This window comes from Mastigoproctus giganteus, chromosome 12, assembly GCF_048544385.1.
Source record: "Mastigoproctus giganteus isolate SK-2022 chromosome 12, ASM4854438v1, whole genome shotgun sequence".
Classification (NCBI taxonomy): Eukaryota; Metazoa; Arthropoda; class Arachnida; order Uropygi; family Thelyphonidae; genus Mastigoproctus; species Mastigoproctus giganteus.
Genome location: NC_143586.1, coordinates 122,509,072 through 122,536,511, shown reverse-complemented (window position 1 = coordinate 122,536,511; position 27,440 = coordinate 122,509,072). Strand labels below are relative to the sequence as shown.

General features: G+C 39.5%; 1 protein-coding gene across 1 annotated transcript in view; it reads left to right on the top strand.

Moving 5' to 3' along the window:
• Positions 1 to 2,138: 2,138 nt before the first annotated feature.
• LOC150077384 (uncharacterized) overlaps positions 2,139 to 27,440 on the top strand; it is a 389,065-nt gene continuing 363,763 nt past the window's right edge. Inside the window, exon 1 of the mRNA XM_090385883.1 lies at positions 2,139 to 2,319. The gene's annotated coding sequence lies outside the window, so the exon portion shown is untranslated. The remainder of the gene's footprint in view (positions 2,320 to 27,440) is intronic.

Here is a 27,440-nt window from a genome sequence, read left to right as displayed (position 1 = left end):
AGCTAGCCTGGTTCCCACCAGGACTCTACACCGCATTCCTTCTAAGGGGGCACGGCTCCTTTGCTGAGAGTAAAGTGGAGGAGATTTTGTTGAAGATAAACACAAGAAAGGCACTTGGGGCGGAAGGAATCTATCTAGTTATATTAAAGAAGGCAGCAGAGGAAGTAAGCAAACCCTTAGCCATAATTTTAAGAGTTTCCCTGGACTCAGGGGAGGAACCCATGGACTGGAGATGTGCAAATGTGACCCCAATCCACAAAAGATGATCAAAGGGAGACACAGGTAATTACTGACCTGTTAGTTTAACTCCTCTTCCAGAGAAATTAATGGAGGCACTGGTTAAAGAAGCATTGCAGGATCATCTAGACAAGTCTTCAGTTACAGCTCAGTCACAGCATGGTTTTTTAAGGGGAAGTCTTGCCTGACCAATCTGATTGGATACTATGATGCACTCACAAAAGAACTGGATGCAGGGAATAACTTTGATATTATATACTTGGATCTTAGAAAGGCTTTTCATACTGTTGCACACGGAAGACTGCTGCACAAATTGGAGCAGTGTGGCATCGGAGGCAAATTGCTGCTATGGATAAGGGGATGGTTGAGTGGGAGAAGACAGAGTGGTAATCAATCGACACTGCTCTTCGTGGACTAATGTTATTAGTGGAGTCCCTCAGGGTTCAGTGTTGGGACCATTGTTGTTTTTTGTATTTATAAATGATATTGATGATGGTATATCAGGCTTAATGTCCAAGTTTGAAGACGATACGAAGGTTGGCAGGGTTGTATAATGTATAATGACACTAACGACAGTGCAACAGGATCTAGTTGAGCAGATGGGCTGAGAGGTGGCAAATGTAGTTTAACATTAACAAATGTAAAGTACTACCTATGGGAAGCAGTAACCCCAGAGTAACGTATCAACTCTGTGGTGCCACACTGACTGTGGTAGAGAATGCAAAGGATCTAGGGGTAATTGTGCAGGCAGATATGAAGTTTCCTGAGCAGTGCAGACGGTCTGCAAGGGTAGCTCATGGTGTCTTGTCCATGATAAACAGGAATTTTTCTAGCAGGGATAAGGAGGTGATTATCCCCTTGTATAAGGCAATGGTCAAACCACACCTTGAGTACTGTATATAGGTCTGGAGTCATAATTTTAAGAAGGATGTCGAACTGTTGGAACGAGTACAGAGAAGAGCAACAAGATTAGTGAACGGATCAACAGGTTGCTCTTACAAAGAAAGGCTTAAGTTTTGCAAATTACAGTGTCTGGAGACTAGGCACCTGCGAGGTGATCCGATTGAGGTGTATAAAACCTTGAATGGTTTGAGCATGCTCAATGCTGATGGGATTCTTCCTCTTGCTCAGAATTATCGCATGAGAAGGCATAAATTCAAATTGAAGAAAGACGGTTGTAGGATAGATGTGCGGAAGTTTGCATTTAGTTAGCGGGTGGTGATTGCTGTAACAAACTTCCATCTGTTGTTGTAGAAGTTGATAGCTTAAATAGATTCAAGGCAGAACTTGACAAACATTTGGAGCGAGTGAATGGGTGAAATAATGTGTTTTTTTTTTTTTTTTTTTTGGCTGATGCTAAATAAGTTTGCTTCCTCGAATCATGTGCTTTTGCTAATGCTAATGACTCCATTATTATTACTATTATTACAAATACCTTACTTGTTTGGTGATTATTTGAAAATTTTGTGTAACATACATGGAAATCATGAAAAGGAAAATTGTGTTATTTCTTCAAAATAGCGCGACTGTATTCAGCATCTAACGTCGATACTGCAGTCAATGTTTTTAAATTGTGAATATTTATTTATACTGAAAATACATATTTAATATATATGTTCAAATACACAAAGTTTTATAATGTAAATACTATTATTTATAGAGGTGGTAGGCGGCGCTTAAGTGGTATAAAATTTTGTGTGGGTTTGTTTGTTTTTTTATTTGTCGCGATTTTTGGTATATTCGCAAAATTAGTTAAAACTTATATTTATGTTGTGTTGGCATTTTTAGTTGTTCTGTTATCAGTTCTTTCACCATATACGCTGGCACACTTTATAATTAATCCTTGTAAGTATAGGCCAGTATTTTCGAAGATGAATCTATATGCTGTTGCAAAAAATATTTACTCTGCAATTTTTGTGAAATTCAGTGAGAATTAGTCTGTTGTAAAATGATTGTCACTCCAATTTGGATCTCACAGATTCCGCTGTGTTATGTTTGAAAGTTTCTAAGAATTATATAGTGAAAGTCAAACGTGTTAACATCTATACCAATTGAAGTAATTCTTCTATATGTAACTGACAAGTAAGTATTGCATTGCACCGTGATAAAATCGCATGTTTTAGAAATGTAAAAATGCATGCTGGTACAATAAATATATATGAAACTACAAGAATAAATGATTTTTATAATTATTTGTAATAGAACTTCCTAGATTGGACTAATTTGTTGGAATTTTTTATTTGAATATGCACTACTAATGAAAATTCATTAATGACGCTTATAAGTAACTTTTGCAACTTTAGTTTTTAGTTTATTTATTTTCATATCATTTTCATTTATTGTTAACAAACAGTGCACCAAGAAAGATAACAAAATGTAGGTGTATGTACACTATATATATATATTTGAATAGCGTTTAAAATAGTTTGAAATGGAATCTTTCATAATAAAATAAAATAGTACAGCATACATCAGAGGCAGCAAAAAGCATATTCCTCTACATGATGCTTGAAATATAACCATATAAATAAGAGTTGAAATAAAATAATGCCAGCAGTATGGTAAGACAAGAGCGAAAATGATCAAAATTAAACCTAAATCAAACCGGGGGGGGTGGGGGAGAGAAGGGCAACAAGAGTAAAAATATTGCAGTAGAAACTCTAAAATAATTAAGAACATCTAAATGAAAGAATAATAATTCATTGAATTTTGAAAGCTAATTAAATAGAAATTTAGCAGTACCCCCTCTGATGGGTACCAGGTCCAAATTTATGTGAAATATCATCAACAGAGGTGTTAACCACTACAATAAAATAAAACAAAAATAAACCCAAAATAGACTGACCATTATGCCCCATCTCAACAGAGGACCACAAGGCCAATAATGGTCAAGGAATTGCTGCATTTCGATCTCTGGACAAATCGCCGAAAAGGAGAATCGATCGAAAAATCAGCCCGCCATCCGATCCTCAGATCAAACCACCAATGCAGAAGATTTGAACAGCGATGGGCCTGATGCAGCGAAAATTAAAAAATAGAACAACTACGAGCACTCCAGTGCAAAACCACACTACTGACAAAGTAATCTCAACCAGATTATATAGACAAGATGGGGACGAGACATTATGCCCCATCCCGACTCTGTCGAGATGGGGCATAACACTCTGTCGAGATGGGGCATAATGGTCAGCTATTTTTGGTTTATTTTTGTTATATTTTATTGTAGTGGTTAACACCTCTGTTGGTGATATTTCACATAAATTTGGACCTGGTACCCATCAGAGGGGGTACGCCTAAATTTCTATTTAATTGGCTTTCAAAATTCAATGAATTATTATTCTTTCATTTAAATTTTCTAAATTATTTTAGAGTTTCTACTGCAATATTTTTACTCTATTACCCTTCTCTTTCTCTGCCCCCCCCCATTTGATTTAGGTTTAATTTTGATTATTTTCGCTCGTCTTATTATTATTTTATTTAACTCTTCTTCGTATTTATGTGGTTATATTTCAAGCATCATATAGAGGAATATGCTTTTTGCTGTCTCTGATGTATGCTGTACTATTTTATTTTATTATGAAAGATTCAGTTTCCAACTATTTTAAACGCTTTTCAAATATACGTATAATTATATCACATGACAGTAGTAGGCCGAATTGCTAATGCTGCACCTGTGCTGCCATCCATAGTTCATTATTCGTCTATATAATCTGGTTGAGATTACTTTGTCAGTAATGTGGTTTTGCACTGGAGTGCTCGTAGCTGTTCTATTTTTTTAATTTTTGCTGCATCAGAACCACCGGTGTTCAAATCTTCTGCATTGGTGGTTTGATTTGAGGATCGGATGGTGGGCTGATCTTTCGATCGATTCTTCTTTGCGGCAATTTGTCCAGCGATTGAAATGCAGTGATTCTCTGACCATTATTGGCTTTGTGGTCCTCTGTCGAGATAGGACATAATGGTCAGTCTATTTTTGGTTTATTTTTGTTTTATTTTATTGTAGTGGTTAACACCTCTGTTGGTGATATTTCACATAAATTTGGACCTGGTACCCATCAAAGGGGGTACCGCTAAATTTCTATTTAATTGGCTTTCAAAATTCAATGAATTATTATTCTTTCATTTAGATTTTCTAAATTATTTTAGAGTTTCTACTGCAATATTTTTACTCTTGTTGCCCTTCTCTCCCCCACCCCCCCGGTTTGATTTAGGTTTAATTTTGATCATTTTCGCTCTTGTCTTACCATACTGCTGGCATTATTTTATTTTAATATGTATTCTTATTTATATGGTTATATACATATACACACAGTCAGTGCCAGTTATAGATGCATTGCAGGATCATCTGGACAAGACTGCAGCAATAATTCACACAGCATGGTTTTCTTAAGAGAAAATAAATAAATTTGATGAATTTGAGGTATTGCTCAAAACATCAAAGGCAGATATTGTTGGGATAGCAGAGACTTGGTGTCACACAGATATAAGGAATGCAGAACTGGAATTTGGGGAGTACAACGTCTACAGAAAAGATAGACTGGATAGGAAGGGAGGAGGGGTTATGCTATTAGTTAAGAAATACATAAAATCCAAGGAAGTGAAGCCAGTGGACATCGCTGGACAGTGCAGTGTCGAGTCAGTTTGGTGTGACATAAGCATTGGGAGATCAAAATTGAGAGTAGGAGTGTGCTATAGGCCTAATGACTCTGATGAGTATAATAAGAAACTGTACAGGGAAATAGAGTGGGCCCGTAAATCAGAGAGTCTTATAATGGGAGATTTTAATTTCCCAGATATTGACTGGAATTTGTGGGCTGGTCACTCACACACTAGCAAGGCTTTTGTGGATTTATTGGATGATTGTTTTCTACATCAGCATGTTCGGGAGGCAACTAGAGGGAGGAATATTCTTGATTTGATTATCAGCAGTGATTCTTCATGCATTAAGAATCTGCAGATAAATGAACCACTAGGTGGCAGTGATCACAGTGTGCTGAAGTGGGATTTACTCAAAGAGGTAACTACCATTAGGGGTAAAGGGATGGGTTATTGCTTTCGTAAAGGCGACTACGATGGACTGAGACAGTATTTAAATTCTATACAGTGGGACCAACTGATGATGTTACCAACAGTAAATGCAAAATGGGAAGCATTCAAAGAACTTATCTTGGAAGCTACTAGACTTTACATACCAACTAAGAAATATTGTTCAAGGTTTAGGCCTAAATGGATGTCAGATGAACTGATGAGGCATATGGCAGAGAAGAAACATGCATGGGATACATACAAATTAACACATGACACAGAAGCCTATGATAGATACAAGTTGATCTGTAACCAAGTTACAGAGGAGGTTAGGCAGGCGAAGGCAGATTATGAGAAATCTTTGGCAAGGGATGCAAAGAAAAACAGCAAAGAGTTCTTTACTTATGTAAACTCTAGAAGGAAGGGGATGAATCAGATTGGTCCACTTGATATCGATGGGTCAACTGTTGATGATCCTGCTCAGGTAGCTAACAAACTAAATGAATATTTTGCATCGACATTCACACATGAGGAGTTATTTAGCGAGGGGAAAGCCAGAGGTGTATTCAACTCTAGCAGTAAGCTAGAGAATCTTGTAATAACTGAGAGTAAAGTGGAGGAGAAATTGTTGAAGATAAACACAAGAAAGGCACCTGGCGTGGATGGGATCTATCCAGTTATATTAAAGGAGGCAGCAAAGGAAGTAAGCAAACCCTTAGCCATAATTATGAGAGCTTCCTTGGACTCAGGGGAGGTACCCATAGACTAGAGATGTGCAAATGTGACCCCAATTCACAAAGGAGGATCAAAAGTGGACACAAGCAATTATAGACCTCTGAGTTTAACTTCTGTTCCAGGAAAATTAATGGAGGCACTAGTTAAAGAAGCACTGCAGGATCATTTAGCATTAGCATTAGTAGAGGCATATGATGCAAGAAAGCTAGCTTATTCAGCATCAGCCAAAAAAAAAAAAAAAAAAACCCCACTCCCATTTCACCCCTCTGTTCGTTCGAAATACCTGTCCAGTTGAGCTTTAAATTTGTTTAGGCTATCAACTTCTACAACAAGTGATGGAAGTCGGTTCCACCAACCAACCACCCGCTGGCCAAAGGCAAATTTCCGCACATTTAGACAAGACTTCAGTTATAGCTCGGACACAGCATGGTTTTGTTAAGGGGAAGTCTTGCCTGACCAATTTGATTGGATACTATGATGCAGTCACAAAGGAACTGGATGCAGGGAATAACTTTGATATTATATACTTGGATCTCAGAAAGGCTTTTGATACTGTTGCACATGGAAGACTGCTGCACAAATTGGAGCAGTGTAACATTGGAGGCAAATTGCTGCTGTGGGTAAAGGGGTGGCTGATGGGGAGAAGACAGAGAGTGGTAATCAATGGACACTGCTCGTCGTGGACTAATGTTATTAGTGGAGTCCCTCAGGGCTCAGTGTTGGGTCCATTATTGTTTTCTGTATTCATAAATGATATTGATGATGGTATATCGGGCTTAATGTCGAAGTTTGCAGACGATACAAAGGTAGGCAGGGTTGTCAAGGACACTACTGACACTATGCTGCTGCAACAGGATCTGGAAAGGTTGAGCAGATGGGCTGAGTGGTGGCAAATGAAGTTTAACATTGACAAATGTAAAGTACTACACATGGGAAACAGCAACCCCAGAAGACAGAGAGTGGTAATCAATGGACACTGCTCGTCGTGGACTAATGTTATTAGTGGAGTCCCTCAGGGCTCAGTGTTGGGTCCATTATTGTTTTCTGTATTCATAAATGATATTGATGATGGTATATCGGGCTTAATGTCGAAGTTTGCAGACGATACAAAGGTAGGCAGGGTTGTCAAGGACACTACTGACACTATGCTGCTGCAACAGGATCTGGAAAGGTTGAGCAGATGGGCTGAGTGGTGGCAAATGAAGTTTAACATTGACAAATGTAAAGTACTACACATGGGAAACAGCAACCCCAGAGCAACGTATCAACTCTGTGGTATTGCACTGACAATGGTAGAGAATGAAAGGGACCTGGGGGTGGTTGTGCAGGCAGATATGAAGTTCTCTGAGCAGTGCAGACGGGCTGCAAGAGTAGCTCATGGTGTATTGTCAATGATATATAGGAATTTTTCTAGCAGGGATAAGGAGGTGATTATTCCCTTGTATAAGGCAATGGTCAGGCCACACCTAGAGTACTGTATACAGGCCTGGAGGCCTCATTTCAAGAAGGATGTAGAGCTGCTGGAATGAGTACAGAGAAGGGCAACAAGATTAGTGAATGGAACAAAGGGGTGCTCTTACGAAGAAAGGCTTAAGATTTGCAAATTACAGTGTCTGGAGACTAGGCACCAGCGAGGTGATCTGATAGAGGTGTATAAAGCATTGAATGGTTTGAGCATGCTCAATGCTGATGGGATTCTTCCTCTCGCTCAGAATAATCACCTGAGAGGGCATAAATTCAAATTGAGGAAAGACAGATGTAGGATAGACGTGCGGAAATTTGCCTTTAGCCAACGAGTGGTTGGTTGATGGAACAGACTTCCATCCCTTGTCGTGGAAGTTGATAGCCTAAATAAGTTTAAGGCTCAGCTGGACAGGTATTTTGAACAAACAGAGGGGTGAAGTGGGAGTGGTTTTTTTTTTTTTTTTGGCTGATGCTGCATAAGCTTGCTTTCTTGCATCAAATGCCTCTACTAATGCTAATGCTACTAATGCTAAATCTTGTCTGACAAATTTGATAGGATACTGCAATGTGGTTTAGCATTAGCATTAGTAGAGGCATATGATGCAAGAAAGCAAGCTTATGCAGCATCAGCCAGGAAAAAAAAAAAAAAAACTTCCACTTCACCCCTCTGTTCGTTCGAAATACCTGTCGAGCTGAGCCTTAAATTTATTTAGGCTATCAACCTCCACAACAAGGGATGGAAGTCTGTTCCACCAACCAACTACCCGCTGGCTAAAGGCAAATTTCCGCACATCTATCCCACATCTGTCTTTCCTCAATTCAATTTTATGCCCTCTCAGGTGATTATTCTGAGCAAGAGGAAGAATCCCATCAGCATTGATCATGCTCAAACCATTCAAGGCTTTATAAACCTCTATCAGATCATCTCACCGGTGCCTAGTCTCCAGACACTGTAATTTGCAAAATTTAAGCCTTTCTTCGTAAGAGCACCCCTTTGTTCCATTCACTAATCTTGTTGCCCTTCTCTGTACTCGTTCCAGCAGTTCTACATCCTTCTTGAAATGAGGCCTCCAGACCTCTTTACAGTACTCACGGTGTGGCCTGACCATTGCTTTATACAAGGGAATAATCACCTCCTTATCCCTGCTAGAAAAATTCCTGTATATCATTGACAAGCCGCCATGAGCTACTCTTGCAGCCCGTCTGCACTGCTCATATCTGCCTGCACAATTACCCCCAGGTCCTTTTCATTCTCTATCACTGTCAGTGTAGTGCCACAGTGTTCATACGTTGCTCTGGGGTTGTTGTTTCCCATATGTAGTACTTTATTTTTTGTCAATGTTAAACTTCATTTGCCACCTCTCAGCACATCTGCCGAACCTTTCCAGATCCTGTTGCAGCAGCATAGCGTCAGTAGTGTCCTTAACAACCCTGCTAACTTTTTTATTGTCTGCAAACTTGGACATTAACCTTGATATATCATCGTCAATATTATTTATAAATACAGAAAACAGTAATGGACCGAACACTGTACCCTAAGGGACTCCACTAATAGCATTAGTCCACGATGTTATTAGTCCACTAATAACAGTAGTCCACGATGAGCAGTGTCCATTGATTACCACTCTCTGTCTTCTCCCCCTCAACCACCCCTCTATATCCACAGCAGCAACTTGCTTCCAATACCACACTGCTCCAATTTGTGCAGCAGTCTTCCATGTGCAACAGTATGAAAAGCCTTTCTAAGATCCAAATATATAATATCAAAGTTATTCCCTGCATCCTGTTCTTTTGTGAGTGCATCATAGTGAGTGCATGATGGTATATCGGGCTTAATGTCAAAGTTTGCAGACGATACAAAGGTAGGCAGGGTTGTCAAGGACACTACTGACACTATGCTGCTGCAACAGGATCTGGAAAGGTTGAGCAGATGGGCTGAGAGGTGGCAAATGAAGTTTAACATTGACAAATGTAAAGTACTACACATGGGAAACAGCAACCCCAGAGCAACGTATCAACTCTGTGGTATTGCACTGACAATGGTAGAGAATGAAAGGGACCTGGGGGTGGTTGTGCAGGCAGATATGAAGTTCTCTGAGCAGTGCAGACGGGCTGCAAGAGTAGCTCATGGTGTATTGTCAATGATATATAGGAATTTTTCTAGCAGGGATAAGGAGGTGATTATTCCCTTGTATAAGGCAATGGTCAGGCCACACCTAGAGTACTGTATACAGGCCTGGAGGCCTCATTTCAAGAAGGATGTAGAGCTGCTGGAATGAGTACAGAGAAGGGCAACAAGATTAGTGAATGGAACAAAGGGGTGCTCTTACGAAGAAAGGCTTAAGATTTGCAAATTACAGTGTCTGGAGACTAGGCACCAGCGAGGTGATCTGATAGAGGTGTATAAAGCATTGAATGGTTTGAGCATGCTCAATGCTGATGGGATTCTTCCTCTCGCTCAGAATAATCACCTGAGAGGGCATAAATTCAAATTGAGGAAAGACAGATGTAGGATAGACGTGCGGAAATTTGCCTTTAGCCAACGAGTGGTTGGTTGATGGAACAGACTTCCATCATCCCTTGTCGTGGAAGTTGATAGCCTAAATAAGTTTAAGGCTCAGCTGGACAGGTATTTTGAACGAACAGAGGGGTGAAGTGGGAGTGGTTTTTTTTTTTTTTTTGGCTGATGCTGCATAAGCTTGCTTTCTTGCATCAAATGCCTCTACTAATGCTAATGCTACTAATGCTAAATCTTGTCTGACAAATTTGATAGGATACTGCAATGTGGTTTAGCATTAGCATTAGTAGAGGCATATGATGCAAGAAAGCAAGCTTATGCAGCATCAGCCAGGAAAAAAAAAAAAAAAACTTCCACTTCACCCCTCTGTTCGTTCGAAATACCTGTCGAGCTGAGCCTTAAATTTATTTAGGCTATCAACCTCCACAACAAGGGATGGAAGTCTGTTCCACCAACCAACTACCCGCTGGCTAAAGGCAAATTTCCGCACATCTATCCCACATCTGTCTTTCCTCAATTCAATTTTATGCCCTCTCAGGTGATTATTCTGAGCAAGAGGAAGAATCCCATCAGCATTGATCATGCTCAAACCATTCAAGGCTTTATAAACCTCTATCAGATCACCTCACCGGTGCCTAGTCTCCAGACACTGTAATTTGCAAAATTTAAGCCTTTCTTCGTAAGAGCACCCCTTTGTTCCATTCACTAATCTTGTTGCCCTTCTCTGTACTCGTTCCAGCAGTTCTACATCCTTCTTGAAATGAGGCCTCCAGACCTCTTTACAGTACTCACGGTGTGGCCTGACCATTGCTTTATACAAGGGAATAATCACCTCCTTATCCCTGCTAGAAAAATTCCTGTATATCATTGACAAGACGCCATGAGCTACTCTTGCAGCCCGTCTGCACTGCTCATATCTGCCTGCACAATTACCCCCAGGTCCTTTTCATTCTCTATCACTGTCAGTGTAGTGCCACAGTGTTCATACGTTGCTCTGGGGTTGTTGTTTCCCATATGTAGTACTTTATTTTTTGTCAATGTTAAACTTCATTTGCCACCTCTCAGCACATCTGCCGAACCTTTCCAGATCCTGTTGCAGCAGCATAGCGTCAGTAGTGTCCTTAACAACCCTGCTAACTTTTTTATTGTCTGCAAACTTGGACATTAACCTTGATATATCATCGTCAATATTATTTATAAATACAGAAAACAGTAATGGACCGAACACTGTACCCTAAGGGACTCCACTAATAACATTAGTCCACGATGTTATTAGTCCACTAATAACAGTAGTCCACGATGAGCAGTGTCCATTGATTACCACTCTCTGTCTTCTCCCCCTCAACCACCCCTCTATATCCACAGCAGCAACTTGCTTCCAATACCACACTGCTCCCGTTTGTGCAGCAGTCTTCCATGTGCAACAGTATGAAAAGCCTTTCTAAGATCCAAATATATAATATCAAAGTTATTCCCTGCATCCTGTTCTTTTGTGAGTGCATCATAGTATCCAATCAGATTGGTCAGGCAAGACTTCCCGTTAACAAAACCATGCTGTGTCTGAGCTATAACTAAAGTCTTGTCCAGTTGATCCTGCAGTGCTTCCTTAACCAGTGCCTCCATTAATTTTCCTGGAACAGAAGTTAAACTCGCAGGTCTATAATTACTCGTGTCAGCCTTTGATCCTTGTTTGTGAATTGGGGTCACATTTGCATATCTCCAGTCTATGGGTACCTCCCCTGAGTCCAAGGAAGCTCTCATAATTATGGCTAAGGGTTTGCTTACTTCCTTTGCTGCCTCCTTTAATATAACTGGATAGATCCCCCCCCCCCAGGTGCCTTTCTTGTGTTTATCTTCAACAATTTCTCCTCCACTTTACTCCCAGTTATTACCAGATTATCTAGCTTACTGACAGAGTTGAATACACCTCTGGCCTTCCCCTCGCTGAATAACTCCTGATGTGTGAATGTCGATGCAAAATATTCATTTAGTTTGTTAGCTACCTGAGCAAGATCATCAACAGTTGAACCATCGACATCAAGTGGGCCAATCTGATTCATCCCCTTCCTTCTAGAGTTTACATAAGAAAAGAACTCTTTATTGTTTTTCTTTGAATCCTTTGCCAAAGATTTCTCGTAATCTGCCTTCGCCTGCCTAACCTCCTTTGTAACTTGCATTAGCATTAGCATTAGTAGAGGCATTTGATGCAAGAAAGCAAGCTTATGCAGCATCAGCCAAAAAAAAAAAAAAAAAAAAAAAAAAAAGTAACATAAATAAATAAAAATAACCACTTCCACTTCACCCCTCTGTTCGTTCGAAATACCTGTCCAGCTGAGCCTTAAACTTATTTAGGCTATCAACTTCCACGACAAGGGATGGAAGTCTGTTCCACCCACCAACCACCCGCTGGCTAAAGGCAAATTTCCGCACATCTATCCTACATCTGTCTTTCCTCAATTTGAATTTATGCCCTCTCAGGTGATTTTTCTGAGCTAGAGGAAGAATCCCATCAGCATTGAGCATGCTCAAACCATTCAAGGCTTTGTACACCTCTATCAGATCACCCCGCTGGTGCCTAGTTTCCAGACACTGTAATTTGCAAAACTTAAGCCTTTCTTCGTAAGAGAACCCCTTTGTCCCATTCACCAATCTAGTTGCCCTTCTCTGTACTCGTTCCAGCAGCTCTACATCCTTCCTGAAATGAGGCCTCCAGGCCTGTATACAGTACTCTAAGTGTGGCCTGACCATTGCCTTATACAAGGGAATAATCACCTCCTTATCCCTGCTAGAAAAATTCCTATATATCATTGACAATACACCATGAGCTACTCTTGCAGCTCGTCTGCACTGCTCAGAGAACTTCATATCTGCCTGCACCACCACCCCCAGGTCCCTTTCATTCTCTACCACTGTCAGTGTAGTACCACAGAGTTGATACGTTGCTCTGGGGTTGCTGTTTCCCATATGTAGTACTTTACATTTGTCAATGTTAAACTTCATTTGCCACCTCGAAGCCCATCTGCTCAACCTTTCCAAATCCTGTTGCAGCAGCATAGTGTCAGTAGTGTCCTTGACAACCCTGCCAACCTTCGTATCGTCTGCAAACTTGGACATTAAGCCTGATATACCATCATCAATATCATTTATAAATACAGAAAACAATAAAGGCCCCAATACTGAACCCTGAGGGACTCCACTAATAACATTAGTCCACGATGAGCACTGTCCATTGATTACCACTCTCTGTCTTCTCCCCCTCAACCACCCCTTTATCCATAGCAGCAACTTGCCTCCAATGCCACACTGCTCCAATTTGTGCAGCAGTCTTCCATGTGCAACAGTATCAAAAGCCTTTCTAAGATCCAAGTATATAATATCAAAGTTATTCCCTGCATCCAGTTCTTTTGTGACTGCATTCTAGTATCCAATCAAATTGGTCAGGCAAGACTTCCCCTTAACAAAACCATGCTGTGTCCTAGCTATAACTGAAGTCTTGTCTAGATGATCCTGCAGTGCTTCTTTCACCAGTGCCTCCATTAATTTTCCGGGAACAGAAGTTAAACTCACAGGTCTATAATTACTTGTATCAGCCTTTGATCCCCCTTTGTGAATTGGGGTCACATTTGCACATCTCCAGTCAATGGGTACCTCCCCTGAGTCCAAGGAAGCTCTCATAATTATGGCTAAGGGTTTGCTTACCTCCTTTGCTGCCTCCTTTAATATAACTGGATAGATCCCATCCACCCCAGGTGCCTTTCTTGTGTTTATCTTCAACAATTTCTCCTCCACTTTGCTCTCAGTTATTACAAGATTCTCTAGCTTACTGCTAGAGTTGAATACACCTCTGGCATTCCCCTCGCTGAATAACTCCTCATGTGTGAATGTCGATGCAAAATATTCATTTAGTTTGTTAGCTACCCGAGCAGGGTCATCAACAGTTGACCCATCGATCTCAAGTGGACCAATCTGATTCATCCCCTTGGTTACAGATCAACTTATATTTGGTTACAGATCTTGGTTACAGATCAACTTATATCTATCATAGGCTTCTTTGTCACATGTTAATTTATATGTTTCCCAAGCATTTTTCTTCTCTGTTATATGTCTCATTAGTTCAGCTGACATCCATTTAGGCTTAAATCTTGAACAATATTTCTTAGTTGGTATGTAAAGCCTAGTAGCTTCCAAGATAAGTTCTTTGAGTGCTTCCCATTTTGAATTTGCTGTTGGTAACATCATCAGTTGGTCCCACTGTATAGAATTTAAATACTGTCTCAGACCGTCGTAGTCGCCTTTACGAAAGCAATAACCCTTCCCTTTACCTCTGATGGTAGTTACCTCTTTGAGTAAATCTTACTTCAGCACACTGCGATCACTGCCACTTAGTGGTTCGTCTATCTGCAGATTCTTAATCCATGAAGAACCACTACTGATAATCAAATCAAGAGTATTACTCCCTCTAGTTGCCTCCTGAACATGCAGTCTTCCATGCAGCTGATGTAGAAAACAATCATCCAATAAATCCACGAAAGCCTTGCTAGCTTGTGAGTGACCAACCCACAAATTCCAGTCAATATCTGGTAAATTAAAATCCCCTATTATAAGACTCCATAAGTAATGGTGGGGAATATACATTAGTTCATTATTTTACGTTTCAGACAAATTGAGATATTGCTCCTCAGTATGTGACTATATTTCCTGAATGCTATCCATCCAAAATTTATTCTTCTTTTGACTTCCACCCATTTATCATTATTAAAGCTAATGACTTGTCCCAGATAATTATATGACTCCATCTTTTCAATTACTGCTCCTTCAATCATTATATCCGTTTCTGTGGCATACTTGTTCATCTTTGAACAAGTATGCCACAGTTACTAATGTGTTTTGGCCATATTCATCAATTCTGCCCAGACACGATAGGAGGAAGTATATGATGAGAGCCTTGTAGATCAATTTGGCCCTGGAAAGATTGTGCAAGGCTCAAGGGGTAGAATTTTTTTTCAGCCTGGTCTGTACTTGTTAACAGGAGCGACTGCTTCTACAATGATGGGATACACTTAAATAGAAAGGGTGCAAGAATATTTGCTGATGCTATCAAGGCAGTGTTATTTGGGTTAGAAAACTGCTAGCTTGGGGGGATACAAGGACTAATAAATTAACAAGGACTAATAAATTAACAGTAGTAGAGGTGAAAGTGATTCATGCACTGCTTCTATTTGAATGAGCAGAAACCTGGAAAACAAGATGCAGGATATTTCAGAGACTGCTGAGAGTCATTGCGGTACAAGTAAACACATTGGTTGTGTTAGGGGTAGCTGAGAAAAATAACAGGTGCATGTATACTTGTGTGTGCACCAATGCTAGGAGTTTGGTAAATAAATTTGAGGTATTGTTGGGATATCAGACACTTGGTGTCACACAGATATGAGGAATGTAGAACTGGAATTTGGATAGTACAATGTTTACAGAAAGGGCTTTAGACACCTCTATCAGATCACCTCACTCGTGCCAAGTCTCCAGACACTGTAATTTGCAAAACTTAAGCTCTTTCTTCTTAAGAGCACCCCTTTTTTCCATTTACCAATCTTGTTGCCCTTCTCTCTACTCGTTCCAGCCTCTCTACATCCTGCTTGAAATGAGGCCTCCAGACCTGTATACAGTACTCTAGGTGTGGCCTAATCATTGCCTTATACAAGGGAATAATCACCTCCTTATCCCTGCTAGAAAAATTCCTATATATCATCGACAGTACACCATGAGCTACTCTTGCAGCCCGTCTGCACTGCTCAGAAAACTTCATATCTGCCTGCAACACCACTCCCAGGTCCCTTTCATTCTCTACCACTGTCAGTGTAGTACCACAGAGTTGATACGTTGCTCTGGGGTTGCTGTTTCCCATATGTAGTACTTTACATTTGTCAATGTTAAACTTAATTTGCCACCTCTCAGCCCATCTGTTCAACCTTTCCAGATGCTCTTGCAGCAGCATAGTGTCAGTAGTGTCCTTGACAACCCTGCCAACCTTTGTATCATCTGCAAACTTGGACATTAAGCTTGATATACCATCATCAATATCATTTATAAATACAGAAAACAATAATGGACCCAATACTCAACCCTGAGGGACTCCATTATTAACGTTAGTCCACGATGAGCAGTGTCCATTGATTACCACTCTCTGTCTTCTCCCCCTCAACCACCCCTTTATCCATAGCAGCGATTTGCCTCCAATGCCACAGTGCTCCAATTTGTGCAGCAGTCTTCCATGTGCAACAGTATGAAAAGCCTTTCTAAGATCCAAGTATATAATATCAAAGTTATTCCCTGCGTCCAGTTCTTTTGTGACTGCATAATAGTATCCAGTCATATTGGTCAGGCAAGACTTCCCGTTAACAAAACCATGCTGTGTCTGAGCTGTAACTGAAGTCTTGTCTAGATGATCCTGCAGTGCTTCTTTAACCAGTGCCTCCATTAATTTTCCTGGAACAGAAGTTAAACTAACAGGTCTATAATTACTTGTGTCGTCCTTTGAACCTCCTTTGTGAATTGGGCTCACATTTCCACATCTCCAGTCCATGGGTACTTCCCCTGAGTCCAAGGAAGCTCTCATAATTATGGCTAAGGGTTTGCTTACTTCCTTTGCTGCCTCCTTTAATATAACTGGATAGATCCCATCCACCCCAGGTGCCTTTCTTGTATTTATCTTCAACAATTTCTCCTCCACTTTACTCTCAGTTATTATAAGATTCTCTAGCTTACTGCCAGAGTTGAATACACCTCTGGCATTCCCCTTGCTGAATAACTTCTAATGTGTGAATGTCGATGCAAAATATTGATTTAGTTTGTTAGCTACCTGAGCAGGATCATCAACAGTTGACTCATCGATATGAAGTGCACCCAGTTAATATAGATGAACAGTGCTCTGTTGAGTCAGTTTGGTGTGAGATAAGCACTGCGAAAGGAAAAATAAGAGTAGGAGTGTGTTATAGGCCTAATGACTTGAATGAGTACAATGAACAATTGTACAGAGAAATAGAGTGGGCCAGTAAATCAGAATGTCTTATAATGGGGGATTTTAACTTCCCAGATATTGACTGGAACTTGTGGGTTGGTCACTCACACACTAGTCAGACTTTTGTGGATTTATTGGATGATTGTTTTCTGCAGCAGCATGTTCGAGAGGCAATCAGAGAAAGTAACACTCTTGATCTGGTTATCAGCAGTGATCATTCGTGTATTAAGAATTTGCAGATAAAGGAACCACTAGGTGGCAGTGATCACAGTGTGCTGAAGTGGGATTTACTCAAAGAGGTAACTACCGTCAGGGGTAAAGGAAAGGGTTTTTGCTTCCGTAAAGGGGAGTACAGTGGTCTCAGACAGTTTTTAAATTCTGTACAGTGGGATCAACTGACGATGTTACAAACAGTAAATTATAAGTGGGAAGCATTCAAAGAATTAATCGTGGAAGCTACTAGACTTTATATACCGATTAAGAAATATCGTTCAAGGTTTAGGCCTAAATGGTTATCAAATGAACTAATGAGACTCGTGACAGAGAAGAAAAATGCATGGGATGCATATAAATTATCAGGTGACGCAGAAGCCTGTGGCAGATATAAGATAGTCTGTAATCAGGTCACAAAGGAGGTTCGGCAGGCGAAGGTGGATTACGAGAAATCTTTGGCAAAAGATGCTAAGAAAAACAGCAAGGATTTCTTTACTTATATAAACTCTAAAAGGAAGGGGATGAATATGATTGGTCCACTTGACATCGATGGTTCGACTGTTGATGATCCTGCTCAGATAGCAAACAAACTGAATGAGTATTTTGCATCTACATTCACACGTGAGGAATTATTACAATTTGAAAATGGAAGAAGGTTATCAAATTGTAGCAAGATACTTAATGATTTTGTAATAACTGAGAGCAAAGTGGAGGAGAAATTGTTGAAGTTAAACATAAGAAAGGCACCTGGGGTGGATGGGATCTATCCAGTTATTTTAAAGGAGGCGGCAAAGCAACTAAGCAAACCCTTAGCCATAATTATGAGAGCATCCTTGGACTCAGGGGAGGTTCCCACGGACTGGAGATGTGCAAATGTGTCCCCAATTCACAAAGGTGGATCGAAGGGTGACACGAGTAATTACAGACCAGTTAGTTTAACTTCTGTTCCGGGTAAAATAATGGAGTCGCTGGTTAAAGATGCATTGCAGGATCATCTAGACAAGACTGCAGCAATAATTCAAACACAGCATGGGTTTGTTAAGGGAAAGTCTTGTCTGACAAATTTGGTTGGTTATTATGATGTGGTCACAAAGGAACTGGATGCAAAAAATAATTTTGATATCATATACTTGGATTTCAGGAAAGCTTTTGACACTGTTGCGCATGGAAGACTACTGTACAAATTGGAGCAGAATGGTATTAAGGGTAAGTTGCTACAATGTATAAAAGGATGGTTAAGTGGGAGAAGACAGAGGGTGGTAATCAATGGGTGCTGCTCTTCGTGGACTAATGTTATTAGTGGAGTCCCACAGGGTTCGGTGTTGGGTCCACTGTTGTTTTGTGTATTTATCAATGATATTGATGAAGGTATATCAGGCTTAATGTCGAAGTTTGCAGATGACACAAAGGTTGGCAGGGTTGTTAATGACAGTAATGGCAGTGTGCTACTGCAACAGGATCTAGATAATTTGGGCAGATGGGCTAAGAAGTGGCAACTGAAGTTCAACCTTGACAAATGCAAAGTACTGCATATGGGTAGAAGTAACCCCAGAGAAACGTACCAACTGTGTGGTACTACACTTAAGGTGGTAGAAAATGAAAAAGACCTGGGAGTAATTGTGCAGTCAGATATGAAGTTTTCTGACAGTGCAGACAGGCTGCTAGGGCGGGTCATGGGGTTTTGTCAATGATATATAGGAATTTTGCTAGCAGGGAAAAGGAGGTGATTGTCCCTCTGTATAAGGCAATGGTCAGGCCACGCCTTGAATACTGCGTACAGGTCTGGAGGCCTCATTTTAGGAAGGATGTAGATTTGTTTGAGCGTGTACAGAGAAGAGCAACACGATTGGTGAGGGGAATGAAGGGATTCTCTTACCAAGAGAGGCTTAAGTTCTGCAAATTGCAGTGGCTGGAGACTAGGCACCTGCGCGGTGATCTGATTGAGGTCTATAAGGCCTTGAATGGGTTGAGCACGCTGAATTCTGATGGGATCCTTCCACTTGTTCAGATTACCAACCTACGGGGACATAAGTTCAAATTAAGAAAGGACAGATGTAAAATAGATGTGCGGAAATTTGCCTTTAGCCAGCGGGTGGTTAATTGCTGGAACAAACTTCAATCTTTCGTTGTGGAAGTTGATAGGTTAAATAAATTTAAGGAGGAACTGGACAGGCATTTGGAGGGAATGGTGTGTTTTTTTTTTTTTTTTTTTTTGGCTGATGCTGCATAAGCTCCTACACTTGCTTTCTTGCATCATGTGCCACTACTACTACTACCTCCTTTGTAACTTGGTTACAGATCAACTTGTATCTATCATAGGCTTCTGTGTCACGTGTTAATTTGTATGTATCCCATGCATTTTTCTTCTCTGCCATATGTCTCATTAGTTCATCTGACATCCAATTAGGCCTAAACCTTGAACAATATTTCTTAGTTGGTAGGTAAAGCCTAGTAGCTTCCAAGATAAGTTCTTTGAATGCTTCTCATTTTGAATTTGCTGTTGGTAACATCATCAGTTGGTCCCACTGTATAGAATTTAAATACTGTCTCAGTCCATCGTAGTTGCCTTTACGAAAGCAATAACCCTTCCCTTTACCCCTAATGGTAGTTACCTCTTTGAGTAAATCCCACTTCAGCACACTGTGATCACTGCCACCTAGTGGTTTATTTACTTGCAGATTCTTAATGCATGAAGAATCACTACTGATAATCAAATCAAGAGTATTACTCCCTCTAGTTGCCTCCCGAACATGCTGATGTAGAAAACAATCATCCAATAAATCCACAAAAGCCTTGTTAGTGTGTGAGTGACCAGCCCCCAAATACCAGTCAATATCTGGGTAATTAAAATCCCCCATTGTACACTCTCTGATTTACTGGCCCACTCCATTTCCCTGTACAGTTTCTTATTATACTCATCAGAGTCATTAGGCCTATAGCACACCGCTACTCTCAATATTGATCTCCCAATGCTTATGTCACACCAAACTGCCTCAACAATGCACTGTCCAGTGATGTCGACTGGCTTCACTTCCTTGGATTTTGTGTTTCTTAACTAATAGCATAACCCCTCCTCCTTTCCTATCCTGTCTATCCTTTCTGTAGACATTGTACTATCCAAATTCTAGTTCTACATTCCTCATATCTGTGTGACACCAAGTGTCTGATATCCCAACAATACCTCAAATTTATTTACCAAACTCCTAGCATTGGTGTACACACAAGTATACATGCACCTGTTCTTTTTCTTAGCTACCCCTAACACAACCCATGTGTTTACTTGTTACGCAATGACTGTCAGCAGTCTCTGAAATATCCTGCATCTTGTTTTCCAGGATTCTGCTCATTCATATAAAAGCAGTGCAAGAATCACTTTCACCTCTGCCAGTGGCTACTGTTAATTTATTAGTCCTTGTACCCCCCCAAGCTAGCAGTTTTCTGACCCACCTAACACTGCTTTGATAGCATCAGCAAATATTCTTGCACTCTTTCTATTTAAGTGTATCCCATCATTGTAGAAGCAGTCTCTCCTGTTAACAAGTACGGACCAGGCTGAAAAAAAATTCTACCCCTTGAGCCTTGCACAATATTTCCAGGGCCAAATTGATCTACAAGGCTCTCATCATATACTCCGTCCTATCATGTCTGGGCAGAATTGCAGACACTTTCAAATTCAACTCTAATTCACGGCTTTTTCTCAACAGTGATCTGTACTTGTTAAATAATTCCGCCAGTCTCCTACTCTTCATATCATTTGTGCCAACGTTCACAACTATATCATCTTTTGTGCCCTTAAAAGATGAAATTAAAAGAAGAATGGGGGAATTTAACTTTCCAGATATCGATTCGAACTTGTGGTTTGTAACTCACACAATAACAAGACTTGTGCATTTATTGACAGATCATTTTCTACAGCAACATGTTCGAGGGACAACCGGAAGGGGTAATACTCTTGATTGGATTATCAGCAGTGAAGACTCTCACATTAGGAATTGGCAGATAAAGGAATGACTGGTTGACAGTGCTCAGTCTACTGATGTGGGATTTACATAAACATGTGACTACCATCAAGGGTAAAGGGAAGGGTTTTTGTTTTTGTAAAGGTGACTACAGTGGTCTCATTCAGTTTTTGAATTCTATAGAGTGGGATCAAGTGATGTTCAAAACAGTGAATTCTGAATGGGAGGCCTTCAGGGAATTAATCTTGGAAGATACTTGGCTTTTCATAACAACTAATTTACAAAGGGGGTTCAATGGGTGAAGCAAATAATTATAGACCTGTTAGTTTAACTTCTGTTACGGAGAAAATAATAGTCACTGGTTAATGAAGTGACGCAGGATCACCTAGACAAGACTGTAGTAATAGTTCAGACATGGCATGGGTTTGTTAAGGGGAAGTCTTGACCAAATTGACTGGATACTAAAATGGCATCACGAAGGAACCGGATACAAAAAATAACTTTAATATCATATACTTGGATTTCAGGAAAGCTTTTGATAGTGTTGCACATGGAAGACTGCTGAACAAATTGGACAAGTTGTTGCAAAGGATAAAGGGATGGTTGAGTGAGGGAGGGCAGACAGTGGTAATAAATGGACACTGCTCTATGTGGGCTAATGTTATTAGTGGAGTCCCCCAAGGTTCGGTGCTGAGTCCATTTTTATTTTGTGTATTTATTAATGATATCAATGAAGGTATATCAGGATTAATGTAGAAGTTCGAAGATGATACAAAGGTTGGCAGGGTTGTTAATGATATTGCCAAGGGGAATATCATTAACATACAATGATATTGTACGCAATGTAAAAAGTGTCAGGAAATCAGGTGCCAACTCAGCATTGTTATGGGCTTATATGAGGGCTTGAAGGACAGGGTGGAAGCCCCCGAAGGATTTAAACTGAGGGCTCATCAAGCTCTCAGCTGCCGACATCAATGCCAGAGCTTGCACTTGAACTTCACGCAACACAGCAGCAACCCCAAGGTAGAATGCGCTGGACCCAGAGGAACTAGTTGTTGTCGGTGGGTCAATTGTCAGGGAAACGGGGAACATATTGTGCAAAAAAGTATAGATGGAACAGGACCAGGGTTTGTTTGCCAGAGGCAAAGGTTAATGATATTGTAGAGCAGATATCTATTAAGGGCACAAAGGGTGATATTGTTGTACACGTTAGCAGTAATGATATTAAGAGTATAAGACTGGTGGAATTACTTAACAAGTACAAGTCAATGCTAAAAAAAAAAAAAAAAGCCACGGATTAGGGTTGAATTTGAAAGTGTCTGCAATCCTGCCCAGACACAATAGGAGGGAGTATATGATGGGATCTTTGTCGATCAATTCGGCCCTGGAGAGATTGTGGAAGGCTCAAGGGATAGAATTTTTCTCAGCTTAGTCTGTGCTGGTTAACAGAAGAGACTGCTTCTACAATGATGGGATACACTTAAATAGAAAGGGTGCAAGAATATTTGCTGATGCTATCGAGGCAGAGTCAGGTGGGTCGGAAACCTGCTAGCTTGGGGGGATACATGGACTAATAGATTAACAGTAGCCGATGTCAGAGGTGAAAGTGATTCTTGCACTGCTTCTATTGAAATGCAATTGAGCAGCAGCCTGGAAAGCAAGGCAAAGAAGATTAGGAGGGAGTTAATAAATTCGATGAGCTTGAAGTGCTAGTCAAGAATGGTGTCACACAGACATAAGCAGTTCAGAATTGGAATTTGGGGAGTACAGTGTGTACAGAAAGGATAGACACGATAGGAAGGGAGGAGGAGTTATGCTGTTTTTTAAGAAAAGTATAAAATCAAAGGAAGTGCATCCAATGGATATTGGTGGACAATGCAATGTTGAGTCTGTTTAGTGTGACATAAGCACTGGGAAAGGAAAAATGAGGTGTGTGTTATAGGCCTAATGAATCTGATGAGTATAATGAACAACTGTGCAGAGAAATAGTTGGCCAGTAAATCTGAATGACTTATAATGGGGATTTTAATTTCTCAGACATTGACTGGAATTTGTGGGTTGGTCACACACACACACACTAGCAAGGCTTTTGTGGATTTATTGGATGACTGTTTTCTACAGCTGCATGTTCGGGAGGAAACTAGAGGGAGTAATACTCTGATCTGATTTTCAGTAGCTATTCTTCATGCATTAATAATCTGCAGATAAAAGAACCACTAGGTGGTAGTCATCACAGTGTGCTGAAGTGGGATTTACTCAAAGAGGTAACTACCATCAAGGGTAAAGGGAAGGGTTTTTGCTTTCGTAAAGGCGAATACGGTGGTCTGAGACTGTATTTAAATTCTATACGGTGGGACCAACTGATGATGTCGCCAACAGCAAATTCAAAATGAATAGCATTCAAAGAATTAATCTTGGAGGCTACTAGACTTTTCATATCAAATAAGAAATATTGACCAAGATTTAGGCCTAAATGGATGTCAGATGAACTAATTAGACATGTGTCAGAGAAGAAAAATGCATGGGATACATATAAAATAACTGGTGACACACAAGCCTATGATAAATACAAGTTGATCTGTGACCTAGTCTCAAAGGAGGTTAGGCAGGCAAAGGCAGATTATGAGAAATCTTTGGCAAAGGATGCAAAGAAAAACAGCAGAGTTCTTTACTTATGTAAACTCTAGAAGGAAGGGGATGAATCAGATTGGTCCACTTGATATCGATGGTTCAACTGTTGATGATCCTTCTCAGGTAGCTAACAAAGTAAATGAATATTTTGCATCTACATTCACACAAGGAATTATTCAGGGAGGGGAATGCCAGAGGTGTATTAAACTTTGGCAGTAAGCTAGATAATCTTGTAATAACTGAGAGTAAAGTGGAGGAGAAATTGTTGAAGATAAACAAAAGATAAGATAAGATATAAAAGTTATATTAAAGGAGGCAGTGAAGGAAGTAAGCAAACCCTTAGCCAAAATGTTGAAATCTTCCTTGGACTCAGGGGAGTCCAAGGAACATACTTTCATTCCTTGTTGTGGAAGTTGATAGCCTAAATAAATTTAAGGCTCAGCTGGACAGGTATTTCGAACGAACGGAGGGGTGCAATGAGAGTTTTTTTTTTTTTTTTTTTGGCTGATGCTGCATAAGCTTGCTTTCTTGTATCTTATGCTAATGGTAATGCATTACAAGACATTCTTATTTATTGCCCACTCTATTTCTCCGCACAACTGTTCATTGTACTCATGAGAGTCATTAGGCCTATAACACTCTCATTTTCCCCTCTTAACCAAAAATTTGAAATTAAAGGAAAATAATGCAGGAGGCATTCTGAAAAAAAAAAACAAAAAAAATTCAAAATCCTGGTCGTCATGCTCCCCTACGATGTTACCTGGACCCGGTTGCCATCCCCCCCCCCTATGATGATACCTGGTTACTCCACTGCACTGAACTGACTCAACATTGCACTGTCCATCAACTGGATGCTCTTCCTTAGATTTTGTGTTTTTAACTTTAAGATTTTAACTTACAGCGTAACCCCTCCTCCCTTCCTACCCTGTCTATCCTTTCTGTACACATTGTACTCCCCAAATTTCTATTGTCCATTGCTTATATCTGTGTTACACCCTGTCTCTGATATCCCAACAATATCTGCGTTTGATGCCTTGATCAGCACTTCAAGTTCATCAAATTTATTTTCTCTACTTCTAGCATTGGTGTACATGCAAGTATACATGCACCTGTTCAACCTGTGGATAATATTCTTTTGATTTTCACATATCATTTAATTGGTAATAAACTTCTGTTAATAAAGTGTAAGTTTGTGCTTTATATCTTTATTATTATTATAGCCTGTGGATAATATTTGTCGATTTTTGCTTATTAGAATCACCCTTTTATTAGAATCAAAATTCAGTTTGCAAATGTGATCGCTATAACTGCCTCTTACTGTATACACTCCTGCTCAAAAGTTTGGAATCAGACGTATGATAACAGCTTTCATTAATTTTTTTTTAAAAATAGCTATGATAATATAAGGTTCAGTATAAAAAATGAAAAAAAACACACTACGAAATATTTTAAGATTTTTTTATTAGGCATTCAAAAAATTTACTGCAAAAAATATTGAAATGGTAATATTAACAGCTACACTGATTTTTCATCAAAATATCCTTTACTAGATTTTATCACTGCCTTACACAGACATGGCATTCTGACGATTAATTTTATAATAGAGTTGGTTAAATCTTGTTACCGTGTTGCAGGCGTGGCCGAAGAATGGAGTGATTGTCCAATTGAGTTCTGTGATTGCCTGATTACTGTGAATGTGGAATTTGCATTTCTGATTGTCTGATTGGATGCAAATTTGCTTTTGATTTTAGCGGTAAATACGAAAATATTATTAGCTTTTTCCTCCCTTCTCCATTTTGTATGTGTGCAAATTCGTTTCTGATTTTAGCTGTAAATGCAAAATTATTATTGGCTTTGTTTTGTCATGTTGCTTAATTGTTATTGTGCTATCGAAAGTAGAGGTTTTGTCGTTGCCATAGTGCTGCTCTCTGATATTTTTATGAGGCTAGTTTTCTTTGTATTTAAGTAGATTTTTGATTTGATTGTTTTGTATTAGTTGTTAGTGTAAGATTGTCTTGACATAGTTCTCTTGATAGTAGCGTGCGGGGGGGGGGTCTGGGGAAGTAGCCCCAGAAAAATTAAAAAAAAACATTTTTGTAGACTTGCATTGGCAGTTCTCATTGTTAATGCACTCAAAATTGTCTACTAACCTACAGTCACAAAGGTGGAGGTTTTCAGCCCCCAAAAATACAATAAAAAATATTTTTGTAATATGTGCATCAGAAATTCTCATTGTTAATGCATCCAAAATTTCTTAAAATACCTTGAATTTTGATTATGTCATCCACTCTAGAAAAATAGAAATCCCAGACCATGATGGAACCAGTACAGTGCTTAACTGCAGGCACAAACAATATGGCCCATTTTTAATTCAGTTGATCATCTCACATAAATTCAGTGCTTGGATCCAAAAATTTTTCAAATTTGGTATCATTCATTCACTGTACGGTTTTTCCACTCTTCAGTTATCCAGTGTTGATGGCTTTTAGCCCAACCCAACAGCATCTTTTGATTTTATAGTTTTAATAAGGGTTTTTAGACTGCTACACGATCATAAAGTCCTGCTTGTTTAAGACAAAGCTTTACAGTAGATGTAGACATCTTCTTCATCAGTTTCTGTGTTCCTATTGAACTTAGCTTGGATTTTGGGTGCAGTAAGTCATTAATTGTATTTAGAAATCAGCGTTATGGTCTTATCTTGTGCTTCCATTGTTATGGGTGGTCATTCTGATCATGGTTTAACCTTTAAACTCCCAGCTCCTTGAATTGTTGAATGGTAGTTTGTACTCCTTTAAATACCCAAGGGCTCACATGTCCTGAGCTGGATATCATCATTCTTCGCTTTCTTGGCGATTCTCTCTTTCTCTCTCTCTCTCTCATTTCATTCTCTCTCTCTCTCTCATTTCATTCTCTCTCTCTCTCTCTCTCTCTCATTTCATTCTCTCTCTCTCTCTCTCTCTCTCTCTCTCTCTCTCTCTCTCTCTCTCTCTCTCTCTCTCTCTCTCTCTCTTTCTCTCATTTCATTCTCTCTCTCTCTCTCTCTCTCTCTCTCAGGTTTTTTTGGCTGGTTTATAATAGTACTTTTTTCAATACTCAATTCCTTATTTCTTGCCTTGTTTAATGCAAAACACACTAAGCACCAAATGCTTTTTGTGAATGTGTTTTTTTTTTTATTATAAGTTACAGCTCTTATTCCTCAATTTATATTATTGCAAAAAATCTTGAATATTTTGGGATCTACAATGTGCTACCACATTCAGAAATCTTCTAGAATGTTCTGTCACATTCAGGAGGCTGGAATATTCTAGAAATATTCTTAAGTATTATTTAATTTTTTTGATTTTTATATATAACATAAAACAATTTTAATAAATATTGGCAAAGAAGTTAGTTTTATTTTAATATTTTTATTAAAATAAATAAAATTATAAATTAATAAAAATTAAGAAAAATAAAATGATTCCAAACTTTTAGGTGGGAAGATATGTGTTGAATATATAGAATAATATCCGTTTAAAACTTAAGTCTTAATGAGGCTATAAATAGTGTTGATCAATGTGTTAGCATTTACAGGGTATTTAAAAATTGCACAGAACAGACATAGGAACATATTCTACAGTTAAAAATAAGAAAGAAAAAAAAA